Raw genomic sequence first — 15,126 nt, forward strand, 5'->3', positions numbered from 1 at the left:
GACTCTGCAAGGCAATTCCTACCCTGATGCACCACACGCAAGTGGGATGTGTCCCCGGCCACTCATCGTGTAACCACCTCTTTATCCTTGCTCACACCCAAGGATCTCCTGGATAAGACCCTCATACTCTCCCTGAACGCAGAGAAGGCATTTGATTGGATCAAGTGGGGTACCTTTTTGCAACCCTGAGATGGTTCAGCTGGGGGAAGGATTCATTGCCAAGATCTGCTGGCTCTATGACTCCCTCAGTGACTTCCTGCCTGACCCGTTCTCGATCGGACACGGGACCCGGCAGGGATGCCCGCTATCACTCCTTCTGTGCCTCCTGGCAATGGAACCCATCACTGCTTCCATCTGCGAAGCCCCCGCTTCTTTCAGGTGTTGCTATCCCAGGAGGGACATCCACAGTATATCTCCAAGCGGATGATGTACTACTCAACCTCACGGTCCTCCTTCGGTCCCTTATGGCTCTTCTGGACATCAGCGCTGACTTAGTGGCATTCTCAGGGTACAGAGTGAATAGGACTGACTTTACGAAGCGTACTCACTGCACGTTTTACACATTTTTACTCGGATATTGGTCCCCAATACAAGGGGTGGACTATTGCATCAAGTTTGGTGCGACAGAATACTGAAGATCATTGTTTATATTGTGATTAGAATGAATATTGAAACCTAGAGAAAGTAGTAGAGGTGCTTTTGGATTTTGGCATGAAAAGCCTTGATGAAGTCAGTGGGTTATATCCCAGTAGACGAAACACATGTTGGCTGGTGTGCTTGGCTGTTACAGTTTACTGATGCGGAGGACTGCTGTACGGATGTGAATCAAGAATAGTGGCAGAAGTGCCAGAAAATAAATCTGACGTTTACACACAGACTGTATAACAATTAAATGTTTTGCTATGTGCCTTATGCAGATTCAGTGTCCTCCTTAAAAATATACATTGACCTGACAATCTTAGGATTGTGTGGGATATTAGGGAGTTTGGGTGTTTCCTCCCTCATAAGACCACAGCCTTATAAGGAATTTTGGGTGGTGTTAATGACTACAAAAAGCTAAATAGTGTACAACTGTGAGCGCTGGATTCTCCCTCAAATCACCCATAATTGATATTTACCGAATGAACTGGAACTGGTCCCTCTTGCACGCCACTACGTGTGCGGCGATACCTGACTACCCCTTCTGCTGGAAAAGGTCATGCCTCAAGTACTTAGGGGTCTACGGCAACAGGGGTCTGGAACACATGATAGCACACAGTCTTGACCCTCTGATAGCCCTCATGAAATTTGACTTTGAAAATGTTCCCATCTTGGACTATCCATGTGGGTAGAGTACAGGCTGTAAGAATGGTGACGCTTCCACGGTTCACCTATGTTCTTGGCATTCTACTCCTGCTGGCCCCAGTGACCACACTATGCTCCGTGGATGCCGGCATATGCTCTTTTGTCTGAGGGTCCTCCTGCTCTCGTGTGGTATGGAACAAACTCCTGGGACATCGCTAGTGCGGCAGCATGGGCCTCCCTTCTGTCGAGCACCATGCCCTGGCTCTTCATCTCTCCCAACTGGCTTACATGCTCCCCAGGACATCCGACCCGCCTTGTGGGTTACGGCAGAGTGCTCACTACTGGCCTGCTGGCAAGGGCTACAGTGACTCATAGGCCCCCTCTGCATCCAGCTAATCTGATCGTGCAAGCCTTGCTGAAATCCTGGTGCCGGCCCATCGCTTTTTCATCGTGGACCCCTTCCTCCATGAGCATGTCCCATTATGGGGAAGCCTGGACATTTGTATCAGTAGAGAGGTCCTGGACTGGGAACCGGGACGGTCAGCAGGCATCAACAGCTTGCACACGGTTCTTGATCAAAGCACCCTCAAACAATTTGCAGCCCTCCAAGAGGAATTCAGACTACTGCCCCAAAAGGCATGAAAGTATCTCCAACTCCAGCACTGCCTTAGGAGCTGCCTGGGTGCGCGGCCCTGGACCCTCCATCCCTCTCTGATAGTATCTTACCTAAGGATGTGGGGTCGCTCCAAAGAGTCATGTCTGGGTTCTACAGCCTACTAAACTGCCACCTTTTCTCCTGCCCCCTTCTCGACAACCTCTGAGTCAAATGGCAGGCCCGGCTGCAGACGGACTACTGAGTTCTTGGAGGCGTTCGATCCTGGGACAATGGAGGCCCGTTTGCAGTTCAGCCTCTTCCAGGCTCTGCTTGACTGTGAATCCCCCGTGAGAATGTGAGTGGCAGGCCTGATGCCATACACAACTTGATGGAGCTGTCCTCACGCCCGCTGTGACCTATTGCATGTCCTCTGCGACTGTCCCTCGACTCAACCCTTCTGGGACACGGTGGGGTCCACAGTGTGCAAGACACTGCCGATCAAGGCACCCCTCCCCCTGATCTTTTTACATGACACAGAGGACACTCCAGACCTTTCCCACCTCCAAAGCTGCCTCTTGCACACAGCCCTTGCCACTGCCAAAATCTCTCTCCTCCGCCACTGCCGCACACACACCAGCCGGCCTCCCACGAGCTAATCATCTATGACCTACAGAACAGAGCAGAAGCATTTCTCGATACATGGATGCCCTTCTTCCAGGTCCAACTCACTAGCACTGACCCCTGGATCACAGCGACAACCTCCTCTTCTCTGGACGCCACACCCAATGGCTGCATCCCGACACACCCATTGATCCAGGACGAGCAGCCTCCCTGATCACCCTCCCATCCCTGCAACAATATTTCCCCTCCACCCCCCCTTTGATCCCTTACAATCTACCCCTTGGCTAGACATGTACCCAGACTTGTCTGCTCCACTTTTGCCAGACGAACCTCAATATATTGTCTTCATTTTGTTGATGCACATTTATTGGGATGTATTCATATGCAATGTCTCCCTGCACCATTTTCTGTATTGTTCCCCTTTGTTTTTTTTATAAAGAAATACGAAGTAATAAAAAAAGAGTATGAATTATTGTTGAACAATTAGATTTTTTATTTTGTGCTGTAGTTTGGAATATTTGTAGAGTAAACATTTCAATACAATTATGTTCCGTTGACAGTGGGGTGCCTGACGTAGGTTGCATGTCATCTATATTGAATATTTAGGCCCTCATTACGACCCTGGCGGTCGGTGATAAAGTGACAGTAATACCGCCAACAGGCCGGTGGTAACTACCACTAAATTATAACTATGGCGGAAAGATCACCGAAAGACAGCCAATGTACCACACCGACTGCCAGGGCGGAAACAGCCACCACATCGGTAGCCGCCTACAGCCGGGCAGAAGTCAAAGTTCCACCCACCATATTAAGACTCTGCAAACCGCCACCTTTACCAAGGCGGTACCAACGACATCAAAAGCCTGGTGGAAACACATCACAGAAGTGAAAGGACTCACCATTGAACCAGAACTTCATGTATTACTGATGATATTCTACATTCTACTCCACCACGAACACCAATGCCGGCGAAGATGGCGACAGTGAATGCAGCCGCCTAGCACACAAGGGAGAGGGGAGGAAAAAGAGAGTGAGACACACGCACCACACACACCCCATACACACAACCAGATGCACAAAAAAGCAAGTTAATCCCCCTAAATTGGCTGAATAATGCAACAACAAAACAAATTCATCAAAGTCAGTGTAATAATATCAACATGGTATAAAAATAACTTAGCCAATGTTACAGATATCTACAAATGTACAGAAAAAGGGTTACTGCCCAGTCCTCAGTTCGCGTGGGCCACATGGCCACAGGGCAAAGTCCAAGACCCACCTGTCACCTGCATCAGTATGGAGTGAACACTGCAGGGGCATCAGTTGGCAAATAGGCCAATCCTTTATTAAGTTTCTACAAGTAACAGGAACAGGCCATTCTCTGTCCGTCTCCGCCTCCCGTCTCTCTCCCACCTTGCACCCCTGATCCTCCCAGGTTCTATTATTCTAGTGTCATGGCAGCTGCCACGACACAGTAATTACCAACACAACACATCCCCCTCCTTTATTGATAAAGGAAACAAAAGAAAAGAAGAGAGTATAAATAAAACAACAGAAGAGATAACAAAAACAAAATATAAACAAGACAATACTAAACAATTAATCTAATACAAAATCCTTTAGCCACCCCAGTAATTCCGGCGTGGGAGCCTTTCTCGTAATGCTGCCTGGGCCTCTTCTGTGACTCTCCTGTCCCAGTCCTGTGGGATCCCTGAGGCTGCTGCCTGGGCTTCTGTTGTCTCTCTGTGTTGCGGGGGCCTCTGACTCCACCTCCAGGATAGGGTCGACCCAGTCCTCCTTGGTCCCCAGGCAGTGGCACATTCCGCTAACGGAGAGTTAGTTTTGCGTGTGCCAAGGCTTGTTTGCGGAATCCAAAGACGCAAACTCAACTGCAATCCTCCTTCCGGCATGGGACATCACCTGAATGCTCCAGGAACCCGACTTTGTCTTCTTGGGTGCAGTGCTGACTCTTCTCCTTCACCGGTGGTCCACTTCTTGCACGTTCATCCTGGTGGGTAGGGGATCCTGCCCTTTCTGGACTCTACTCTGCTTCCTGTTCTTCCACAGGTCCTCTTGTCCAGAAATCAACTGTTGGTGTCCTGCAGTCTCTTCTGGGTTTTGCATTCTTCTTCTTTACTTCTCTGTGTGGGTTCTGTGTGGGTTCTGGGAACTTACTGTGATTTACTCCTGCTTTCCTGGTTGCTGGAGTGGGTTGTGGTACTTACCTTTGGGCTTTCTTAGTACTCCCAGCTCCCCTCTACACACCACACTTACCTAAGTGGGGGACCGACTTTTGCATTCAATTGTTTTAGTATATGGTTTGTGCTCCCCCTAGGGCCATTTCTCTCTATTGTGATTTTCACTAATTGCACTGTTTACTAACTGTTTTATGCCTATTTCTGCTTACTAGTGTATATAATTTGTGTATTACTTACCTCCTAAGGGAGTATGCCTCTATGGCATTTTTGGTATTTGTGTCACCAAAATATAGTACCTTTATTTTTGTAACACTGTATTTTCTTTCATGTGTGTAAGTACTAAGTGTGACTACATTGGTATTGCTTGAGCTTTGCATGTCTCCTAGATAAGCCCCGGCTGCTCATCCACAGCTACCTCTAGAGAGTCTGGCTTCTAGACACTGACTACACTAATAAGGGATACCTGGACCTAGTATAAGTTGTAATGACCATAGGTACCCACCACACACCATGCCTCCTACAACTGCATCGCTTTTTAAAAGTGATATTTTACACACTTTGCGTGCATGATATCATTCTAGGAATATATTGTACAAGTTGCTTGTTTTAGTTAGCCTTTTCTTGATACAATCATTCCATTCTGTTCAAGGCTAGGAACACAGTACACAATATCCTAGTGCTTGTGTTGCCTGTTGGGAGCAGCTTCTAACATCTAGATATAAAATTGCATCAGAGCTCTGTCTCTAACATAGTACTGAATTTATTATATAGGGATACACTGACCCAGAAGGGGTAGTGGGGCGCTCAAGCTACGACTGTCCTGGGACGAATGCTGTGTCTGACATGCAGCTCTGCTACCGCTATTCTACCAGCTTCCTGAAAAAATTGGCAACAATTAAGCTTGTTCTTCTACTGCATTTAATAGTTTATTTGTAACTAAGCTTGCTTGTTGATTACATGTATACTTGGGAGCAGAAGCTACTAATCAAGCGTGGTTGTCCATCGCATATAATTTTTTGTATCTTTGTTAACCCAGCTTGTTTGTTGACTGGACCTAAATAAAATGCAACCACTTTATTTAAGAGTTTGAGCCCTCTTTGTGCGTAGCTTATTAGTATCAAAAGATGTACGTGAATGCCGCTTACTTTTTCCTCAGTGAAAACAAACTTTAGCTAAATGGATCGATGAATGGTAAAAATAAAAAAAACATGGATACGGGAAGGAAGTATGGATTTTTACTATTGTTCACTATTCCCAGTACTGTAACTTCTAATTGGAATAATATTTTATAACCGTTCAAATACTTTGCCCTTCTGGTTCAGTAAGTTTCTTGTGATGGCTTTTCTGCCTGAATTTGTTTTTAAATTTGTATATAGCGCAAAACCAACCCATGGACTTTGGAACACTTTGTATATTTATGGTGAGCCTTAGGGTTGGCTTGGGCAATTTTTTTTCTTTTAATTTATAGTCAGCTCCCAGCGGCAGGCGCTCTAACCATTGAGCTATTTCACTAGGTCTTGGCACATTGTATTTGTATGTTTGACTATTAGTAAACCAGACTGTGACTTCAAGACCGTGGGCATAAAAAAAAAAAAGCACTGATTTTATTAAAGAGCTCGGGCTGTCTTTACGCTTATCTTATTAGTATTAAAGGTTCTACGGGATGCTACTCTGCTTTTTTCCTCAGTCAAAACCTGCTTTGAAATATTTGATAAATGTATTGGAGTGTGATGAAAAAATTGCTCTGCAACTTGTAATAGGAAAGAAAAATCTGCGCCTTGTAATTACTGTTCCTTTCAGTATTTGTAAATATTTTATGAGAACATTTCACCCTGATTTTTAGTTTTGTATACCGCGAATTAGGCAGAAGGGCTTTGGAGAGTTCCACATAGGCACCAATTACTTGCCACATAGCATCACCTTTTTTTGACACAGCGGGATTAAGTATTTAACAGGCCATTTCCATCTCTAATCCTGTTATTGAAGTTAAAAATTAATCCCAATTTTGGGGTGTGCAATGCTATGAGATGTAAAAACTCGCAACTCTTTTTATTAGTAATTGAAATTACGTTTAGAACATTTACAGTGATCTTCAGGGTGGGGCTCGGTCTATTTGCTTTTGTCATTCATGGCCAGCTCACTGTGGTAGGCGCTCTACCCACTGAGCTATCCTCCTCGGTGCTGGCACATTTAACACGTATACTTAAGTATTTGTAAAGCAAACCTTTACCAACTAAATATAAATGCATGTAATTGTTTCAACTTTCTCACCCCTGCTGCCTTCTAGCCCTCCCACATCCCTAGACTGCCACATTGCCCAACATTCTGATGGTGACTTTCACCACTCCAGCTTCTCAGCTAAAAAAAGAGTAGCACACTGTAACCTTTAGTTTCAATTTTCAGCCTATTAGTATAAACCTACTGTTCCCAGCATGCTTAAACGCGATGATCTATAAACTACAATGCGCACAAAAACAATCTCATAACATAGGAATTCAAAACAATTATCCATCCATCTTTAAAAAATATTACATTTTAAGTCATTTTACTGGTTCAGATGAGATGTTTCATAACACTGCTTCCAACATTATAACTTCACACTAAAATAATCTATTACTATTCAGTGCTAACTGGCAGCCACGTACTATGTCGCTTCTACATGGGCCAGAATCTGGACTCTTTCAACCAATTACAATAGGCACTGCCACAGTGCCCTACAGGTCAGTTCAGCACTGTTAATGCCTCCTGAGATCAGGTTTATATATTTTTTTTTTTAAAACACCTTCACAATCTGAACAAGTGACATGCAAGGAAGCATCAAGTGATTCAAAGGTTTTACAAACTGCATTCAATCCATAACTTGTTTCTCAAAGAAGAAACCAGTGCTTAACGCCTGGGCTCTCGTCAGGAGGCCACGGAAGTTTGCACCACAGATTGCCCTTGCTAGGCTGCCACTGATACTAACAACACAACTACTACACATCATACTACCACGAGTGTGACAGTTTGGACTATTTCTAGCCCCCCAATGCTATAACAATGGCTTGGGCTGCACTTAATACTTATTTTTAATGTAGATTTAATTAGTTAAATGTTGTTGTGGTCATCTACAAATTAGCCACACAGCGCAATGTTGCGGCAAACTGTTACAAGTGCCGGTGATAACAATTAGGTGCTGGTGCCAAGCACTAGTAATCACCAACTTAAATTAGAACATTTGAATGTTGGGAGCTCCATTGCAGACAATGGAGTGCTTTGGGCTTTTTCTGGCTGGTAAAAGCCTCAGCTTCAACATTCCAATATTCTCTTTGTTCACAGAAACAGCTGTGAACAAAGGCCTCATGGAGCCCGAGGGGATTTTCATCCCCTTGGGCTCTGTGAGACTTTGGTTTATTTATTAGAACATTCTGCCCTCTAGTGACAGAATTTTCTAATAACCTTAGAGCCCGCTGTAGTGGGCTCTACCGACAATTAAAGACCCGCTCCCTTGTTAAAGGCCCTTGCCTTCGGCTCGGGCCATTAATGCTGGAGCGGGCCTTTAACGACCAGTGGAGCCCGCTACGGGGGCTTTAAGGCTATATTAAGCACTGGAAGAAACGAACCTATGTGCGGATACCGAACATCTCACACACCCAGCATATCACACACATAGTTAATGGATGGCTATCACATCACACCAAGTGGGACTATAAACACAAACACACCAAATATAAACATACAGTCAACTCAGCTCACATATATATATAGGTGACTATCAAGGGCTTCCAAAAGCATACAGCATTAAGACATGTCACTAGTGCTTAATTTGTACAATAAGTGCCAATGTCCAAAGCATTGCTTTAATGCTAGCGGCCAATCCTATTAAATATTTGCATGCCAAATACCAAGGCTACATAGTCCTCATTCCATCTCATGCCTCCTTAATTCATACTCCTTGCACTTTTTTTATTTTATTTAGGCAGGTTCATGCTTTGTACCTTGTTGACCGTTTTTCCATTTTCTCTTCTTTCTTATTTGGTGTGTGTGTGTTTTCTCCTCTGTTTCTCTTGGGAAATATCAAATGAAAAAAACAATAAGTAGTAATTTCCAAAAGAAGTGCCACCGGCTCACACTGGCAAACACCAGCTCAAATTAAGCTCAGTCTATCATACAAAACCTCCCAGCAGATGCTACACCACAGCACTTTTTAAAAAAAGTGGCGAAATATAAAATTTCATTTTTTTTTACCATTATGCACATCAGCTGAAATGCTTGCTTTCCTACTTTAATATCTTCTTTCATTCATTCCTTCCATCATTCATTTCCAAATTCATGAATTCATACTTTATTCTTCCTTTACTTTAAAATGGATTTCCTAATTTTTAAGCACATTCTTTAGTTTTCTATATTTCTTTGACTCACATATCATAATAAACATTTTCTTTCTCCCTGTTTTATTTTTAAAAATATTTATCGCCATCAGTTTCACATTTCAAAAAGAAAAATATAAGATTGTAATCATTTATTGTTCTCACTCTTTACTTATCTTTTCTCATTTTGAAAAAATGTGCTCACTTTCTATTATTTATTTTTATATTAAAAAATCATAACAGTACATCTTTAGTTACAGAAGTATAAGTGGAAAATATTACATCAGCACTATCTCTACTATTTACAAAACAAGCATTTCCAATACAATGGGTCTCACATTTGCTTGAGTTAGAGCTATTAGCACTGTAAATTCATAATTGAGATTTTCTTGCCACATAAATTGGTCAACCCTGCCTCATAATTTCATTTTTTTCCTCCCAAATAATTCCAGTAGCCCTACATATAACTAAAGCACTTCCATTTACCTTCTTCCTCTATCTGCAGCAAAAAATGAAAATGTTGCCCTTTTGCATCCTAATTTACATCTGCCATGCTAATTCCTTTAGAATGCCACTTTTACCACCCCACCATCGGAAGTGCTGGCTTGCTAACACAATTCCCTAAAAAAAGACACAAGACAGCTGCAGAGGAGAAATGAACTCGAAGGGTCACCCAAACATATCAAGAGTGTTCAAACAGTCATAATGTAATAAGGATGTCAAGTTGTCCTGAATCATGCTCATAACTGTAATAAGGAGAGATTATTAAAACATATACAATTATGATATAAACCTTTGTCACTAGAGGGCGTTTTAGGGCTAGAGGGGCTATTACAACAATATTACAAACAAGGCCTTTAAAACAAAACTTCTCCCAACTGTAAAAAAAAAGTTCTAGCCATGAGAAAGCTTAAAAGACACTGAATTGTGGGAGGACCTATTATTTTGGGGTCCCCACTAAGCTAGTGTGGGGACCAAGAGATGATGTAGACAGAAAGAGAGTATTGAAGGTGGTCCCATTGCCCTAGGACCATCACAGGCTGAGTTATGAGCCAAAATGTTTTGTAAAAGTAATGCCCTGCCAAGCATTATGGGGCGAGTTTTGTGCCGCAAATATAGTATGTTGACTGAAATGCTCAGAACAACCCCTAAAGAACACCACAATAAAAATAGCATATGGAAAAAACATGGTCGTGTAACCATACAGTTGGCCCTTAGACAGGATAACCACATGAAAAAAGAATGGAAGAAACGAATGCAGTGTAACCACATATTTAATCCCTGGAGAATTTAGTGCATTATGGCCCATATTTATACTTTTTTGTATTTTGTAAGTTTGCGCCGTTTTTGCATCAAAAAGCTGCGCAAACACGGCGCTAAAAAAGTATAAATAAGGGCCTATATATTTACAAAGCTAGCAGGACTACTGCAATGATATTACAAACAAGGCCCATAACACATAGCGTTTTCCTGCTGTAAAGCAAAAGTTCCAGCCATGAGAGAAATAAAACCGATAATGAATGGTGGTAGGGGTTATTATTTTGGAGTCCCCACTAACATAGTGTGGGGGCCCAGAAATGATCTAGTTAGAAAGAGCACATTGTAGTCAATGTTTTGAAGGTGGTCCCATTGTTTTACGACCACTACAGGCTGAGGTATGAGAAAAAATGTTTTCTAAAAGTAATGGCATGCAAAGCATTATGGGGCACGTATCAATGCCACAAACATTTTAGTATGTTGATATGACTGTAATGCTTAGAACAGCCCCGAGAGGACACCACAATGATAACAGCATTTGTAAGAAACATGGTCATGTAACTACATAGGTAGCCCCTAGAAAGCATACCCACACAAAAAGAAAATGGCAATAACTAATGCAGTGTAAGCATATATTTAGCCCCTAGAGTGCATGGCGCATTCACAGTTTAAGGGTAACAGGCCTATAGCAATGATATAACAATCAAGACCCTTAAAACACAAGCTATTCCCAGTTGTAAAACAAATGTTCCAGCCATGGCAGCACTTAAAAAGACACTCAATGGTGGAATGGGTTATTATTTTTAGGTCCCCAGTAACTGAGTGTGAGGATCCAGTGGTGATTTAGACAGAACGGAAACGTTGTTGTGAATGTTTTGGTGGTGGTTCCATTGTCCTAGGACCACCACAGGCTGAGTTATGAGCAAAAATGTTTTGTAGAAGCAATGCCCTGCAAAACATTATGGGGCGAGTTTTTTCGAGTGCAGTGAATATTGAAGTATTGGTTCTCCTGCTGTGCCAGGAGAGACGCTTTCACTTTGAGGATTTCTATTTTACGTAGAGTATTTACCAATTTCAAGTGTTGTAAGGGGAGAGCCACAAGAAATTACTCTGATTAGGTAACGGTGAACAATATAACCAGCGCTCCAATACCGCAGATCGAGTTCACGCTGTTGTGCCTCTTTGCACTGTGACCATGTAGCCCGCAAGGGAGAGACAATATTTTAAAGAAATAGTTCATCCATGCTGAAGTATATTGGCAATTGTGCAATAATCCATGTAACAGGGCAGTCTGAAAGGCGTGACAAAAAAACAGCCTCAAGGCGAAACAAACGTAAAGCATTTACCAAGGGCTTCAAGTTATTTTTGAAAGGCAAACTCAGGAACGAGCGAAAGTGATGGGCGTGGTTAAAAGCCCACAATACTTACAACAGGTCAGATCACCTGCACGCTTGACTTAAAAACGGCATATCATTGTCAATTTATGTGAATTGGCCTATGCTCAAATTAAACCAAGCAAACCCGTCAGGGTTTGCCAGTTCAGTTTTTCTCCCAGAAGCCTTTCCAGGCACAACAGTATCAAAGATATCACCAAGCCTAGCTATACACTCTTCTTCCTCTCTCCACGGAGTCCATCCCCAGCTAAAAGGTCACCCATTGGTTGTGCCTTTATTGCCGTTGTGAGGAATATTGGAATTGGATGTGTTTAAGGCTGATTGGATTTTTTAAATTAAGGGGCTCTGCCTGCTTCCTGTCTGTAGTATGTACCTTCTTTGTTTAAGGTCTTTAAGCAGATGAGTTCTAAACCAAAATGGAAGGCATTATATCATGGGGTCTGGTAAGCATTGGTTGAAGGACCGTGGCCTCCTGGGAACTTCGAGAGAATTGTGCTTCCTCCTTGCGAAAGGCATTTAATATGACCCATACATCCCCTTTGGGGCAGGAAGTCACTATAACCAGATAATTTTAAAATAAAAAGCTGCTTTATTGTACAGGTATGCAGACTCATTTCATGTTACAAATATAATTGATAACTCGTCCTCACTAATACAACAAAATACCTAACACCCCCCCACCCTTAAACATTTCCCCCAACCAAAACAATACCCCAAACTCATTCCTCATAATCACCTTCCTTCCTACTCTGCCCACGAGATGTTCACCATCTATTCCCTGAGCCCCTGCCTACCCTGCCAGGCCCCCAACCCTTTAGTGCTGTCTTGATTTCTCCTTTTCTACCACCAAGAAAACAACATTTGCGCAGCTTAGGTAGACTGTCGCTCAACCGTCACCCTCGCCAAAAAAGTGTGTCAGATTAGTGTACTCACTGTCGTCAAACAGTCCTCATTGCTTCAAAATTATTCAAAATTCATACAGTTATAACAGGTATGATTGTGAATGAGGCTGTCACCAAACAACCTTAGTTCCATCCTGACTTCTGCAGCAAGCTAGCCAACTTGTCTTTCATCTCAAAGATATAAAGATCATTACCTATAAATGACAGATGAACACCATCCACCCTGAAGAATTCAAAGTCATCCTTCCTAATGTCTCTGTGTTCTAACTACCCTATCCCCCGGCTCTGCAAAATCTGTGCATATCTCTGTTCACCTTTCTTCTGGCTCATCCACCACTGCAAACTTAACAGCCCCTCTCCACACTCTCCCCAGCAATCTGACATTTTAGAGGCCCCAAAAAATAACCAGATCATACAGAGCCTGAATAGTTTGCATTCATAATCCGAAAAACCGAATTGCTGCAAGCCTTGAATGAGCTTAAGTAAATTACCCATGGTAATTGGTTGCCTCACCATACACCACGTTTTAAATTCTCTCACCTAACCTGATAAAATTATTTTCTCCAACTCACCTACAGGTGGTTCATAACCCCAAAAAATGTTCCCATAAAAACTAATACCTGCTAATACCTGCTAGTTTCCCGGCTATGGTGGTGGCAGATACGTTCTTGCCTATAATATCAATGATAAATTTCACATCATTACTGCTCCCCTGTGCAGGATTCACAGAGTCAGGCCGATAAAAAGCTCCACTTCTCAAAAACTCAGCCCACGCTCTATTGAATGCTCCCCGGGCACTTGAAGCAATACATTTTTCCACGAGGTCCAGTATCCTCATTGTGCCAGATTCCACACCTCTTGAGGTACCCTTGTCTTCTGCAGATCCGCTCCGGGCGCCAAAGCACAGAATCGCTGCACTGCAAACGATCCAAACAATGTTATGCATTAAGCATCCCAACATAAATCACTGCAAAGGCTTAAGTAGTTTCTTAGCATTTACCTTTTGCCCATTTACTAGGTCAACCACTGTTCTGTTGTCTACACAGAATAGCACACATTTGTTTGCCAATCTGTCTCCCCATACTGCTAATGCAAATATAAGGGAAATATTCAAAAAAAGGCAATGCTCTTGCCCTCTTCTTTCCATTGTAGCGGCCACTGTTCTGCACACCAGCTTCCCCAAAGCCATCAGATCCTGTAGCGTCTAGAAAAATCTGAACTTGCCATTGGGACTTCTCTTCAATTCCCTAAATTGACACACTATTAAAACCTTGCAAGAACATAAACCACACTTCAAAATCCACCTTTAGTGCAGCAGAAATTCATACCCTGTGGTGAGGTAAGGATACACCTGCCATAGCAAAACCTAGTCTGCGACAGAAAGCTCTCCCGGCTCTAACCACTCTACATGTAAATGTGAGATGGCCCAATAATTGATGCAACTGTCTCAGTGCCATCTTTTCAGACCTTAAAGACTGCTGTAACAACTTAACTAATTCTTGTACTTTATTAGCTGGCAAGCTTGCTTCCATCTTAACTGTATCCAGTTGAATGCCCAAGAAAACAGGCTGTATACTGGAGCTTTCTGTTTTCACAGGGGCCAGTAGACTCCAAAAAAGTTTGCCATTGCCTGAAACTCTCCCAAAGTAGACTCGCAAATTCCAGAATTGCCTTTTCCAAAAACAGAAAATCATCTAGATAATGATTAACAATGTCATGCCATGTCTTTGCTGAAAACACCATTGTAGGAAAGAACTAAACAACTCAAAAAGCCTGCAAGAAACAGCACAACCCGTTGGTAGAACTTTGTCAACAAAAAACTGTTGCTGGAAATTAATTCCCAACAGTGGAAAATCAGCCAGATGAACTGGCAACAGACGAAATGCAGATTTGATATCACACTTAGCTAATTCAGCTCCTACAACAGACTTTCTATTCAAGGCCATGTCTGTTTCCAAAGATGCAAACTGCACGGCTGATCTTGCTTCGCAATAAAATCATTAACAGACTTCCATTATGGCCACGACAAATGATGGATTAGCCTGATTTCACCTACTATCTTCTTAGGTACCATCCCCAGCGGTGAAACAAAAAGATCCGGCAATGACCACAAATTGAAGGGGCCTGCCATCCTCCCTTCTGAGACTTTGTTTTCGAAATTTGCTTGCACTACCATTGGATGCTGCCTAGCTGAGCTGAGAGTAAATTGTCTGCAAAGCGTCTGCACCTGGGACCATGATAACCTAAACAAAAACCCAACCGAAGACCCCACTTGAGCGTTGCTGCCGCTTCCCGGTTGGGATAAAATGCCAGCCAGTATAGCAAAACTTCCAGATTAACTGGAGAAAAAGCCCTTGTTTCCAGATCCCATGATGCTCCCCGACCCCTACCTTGCCCTGCTGATCCTCCTTGTGATTGTTCCCCATCACTGCAGCACTGCATGCCTCCCCCGCTCTTAGAACATTTGTATTTGTATTTACACGTGGCCCTGTTGCAAAAGCCTCTATTGAAATTCCACCAAACTCC

This window comes from Pleurodeles waltl, chromosome 2_2 (genome assembly GCF_031143425.1).
Source record: "Pleurodeles waltl isolate 20211129_DDA chromosome 2_2, aPleWal1.hap1.20221129, whole genome shotgun sequence".
Taxonomy (NCBI): domain Eukaryota; kingdom Metazoa; phylum Chordata; class Amphibia; order Caudata; family Salamandridae; genus Pleurodeles; species Pleurodeles waltl.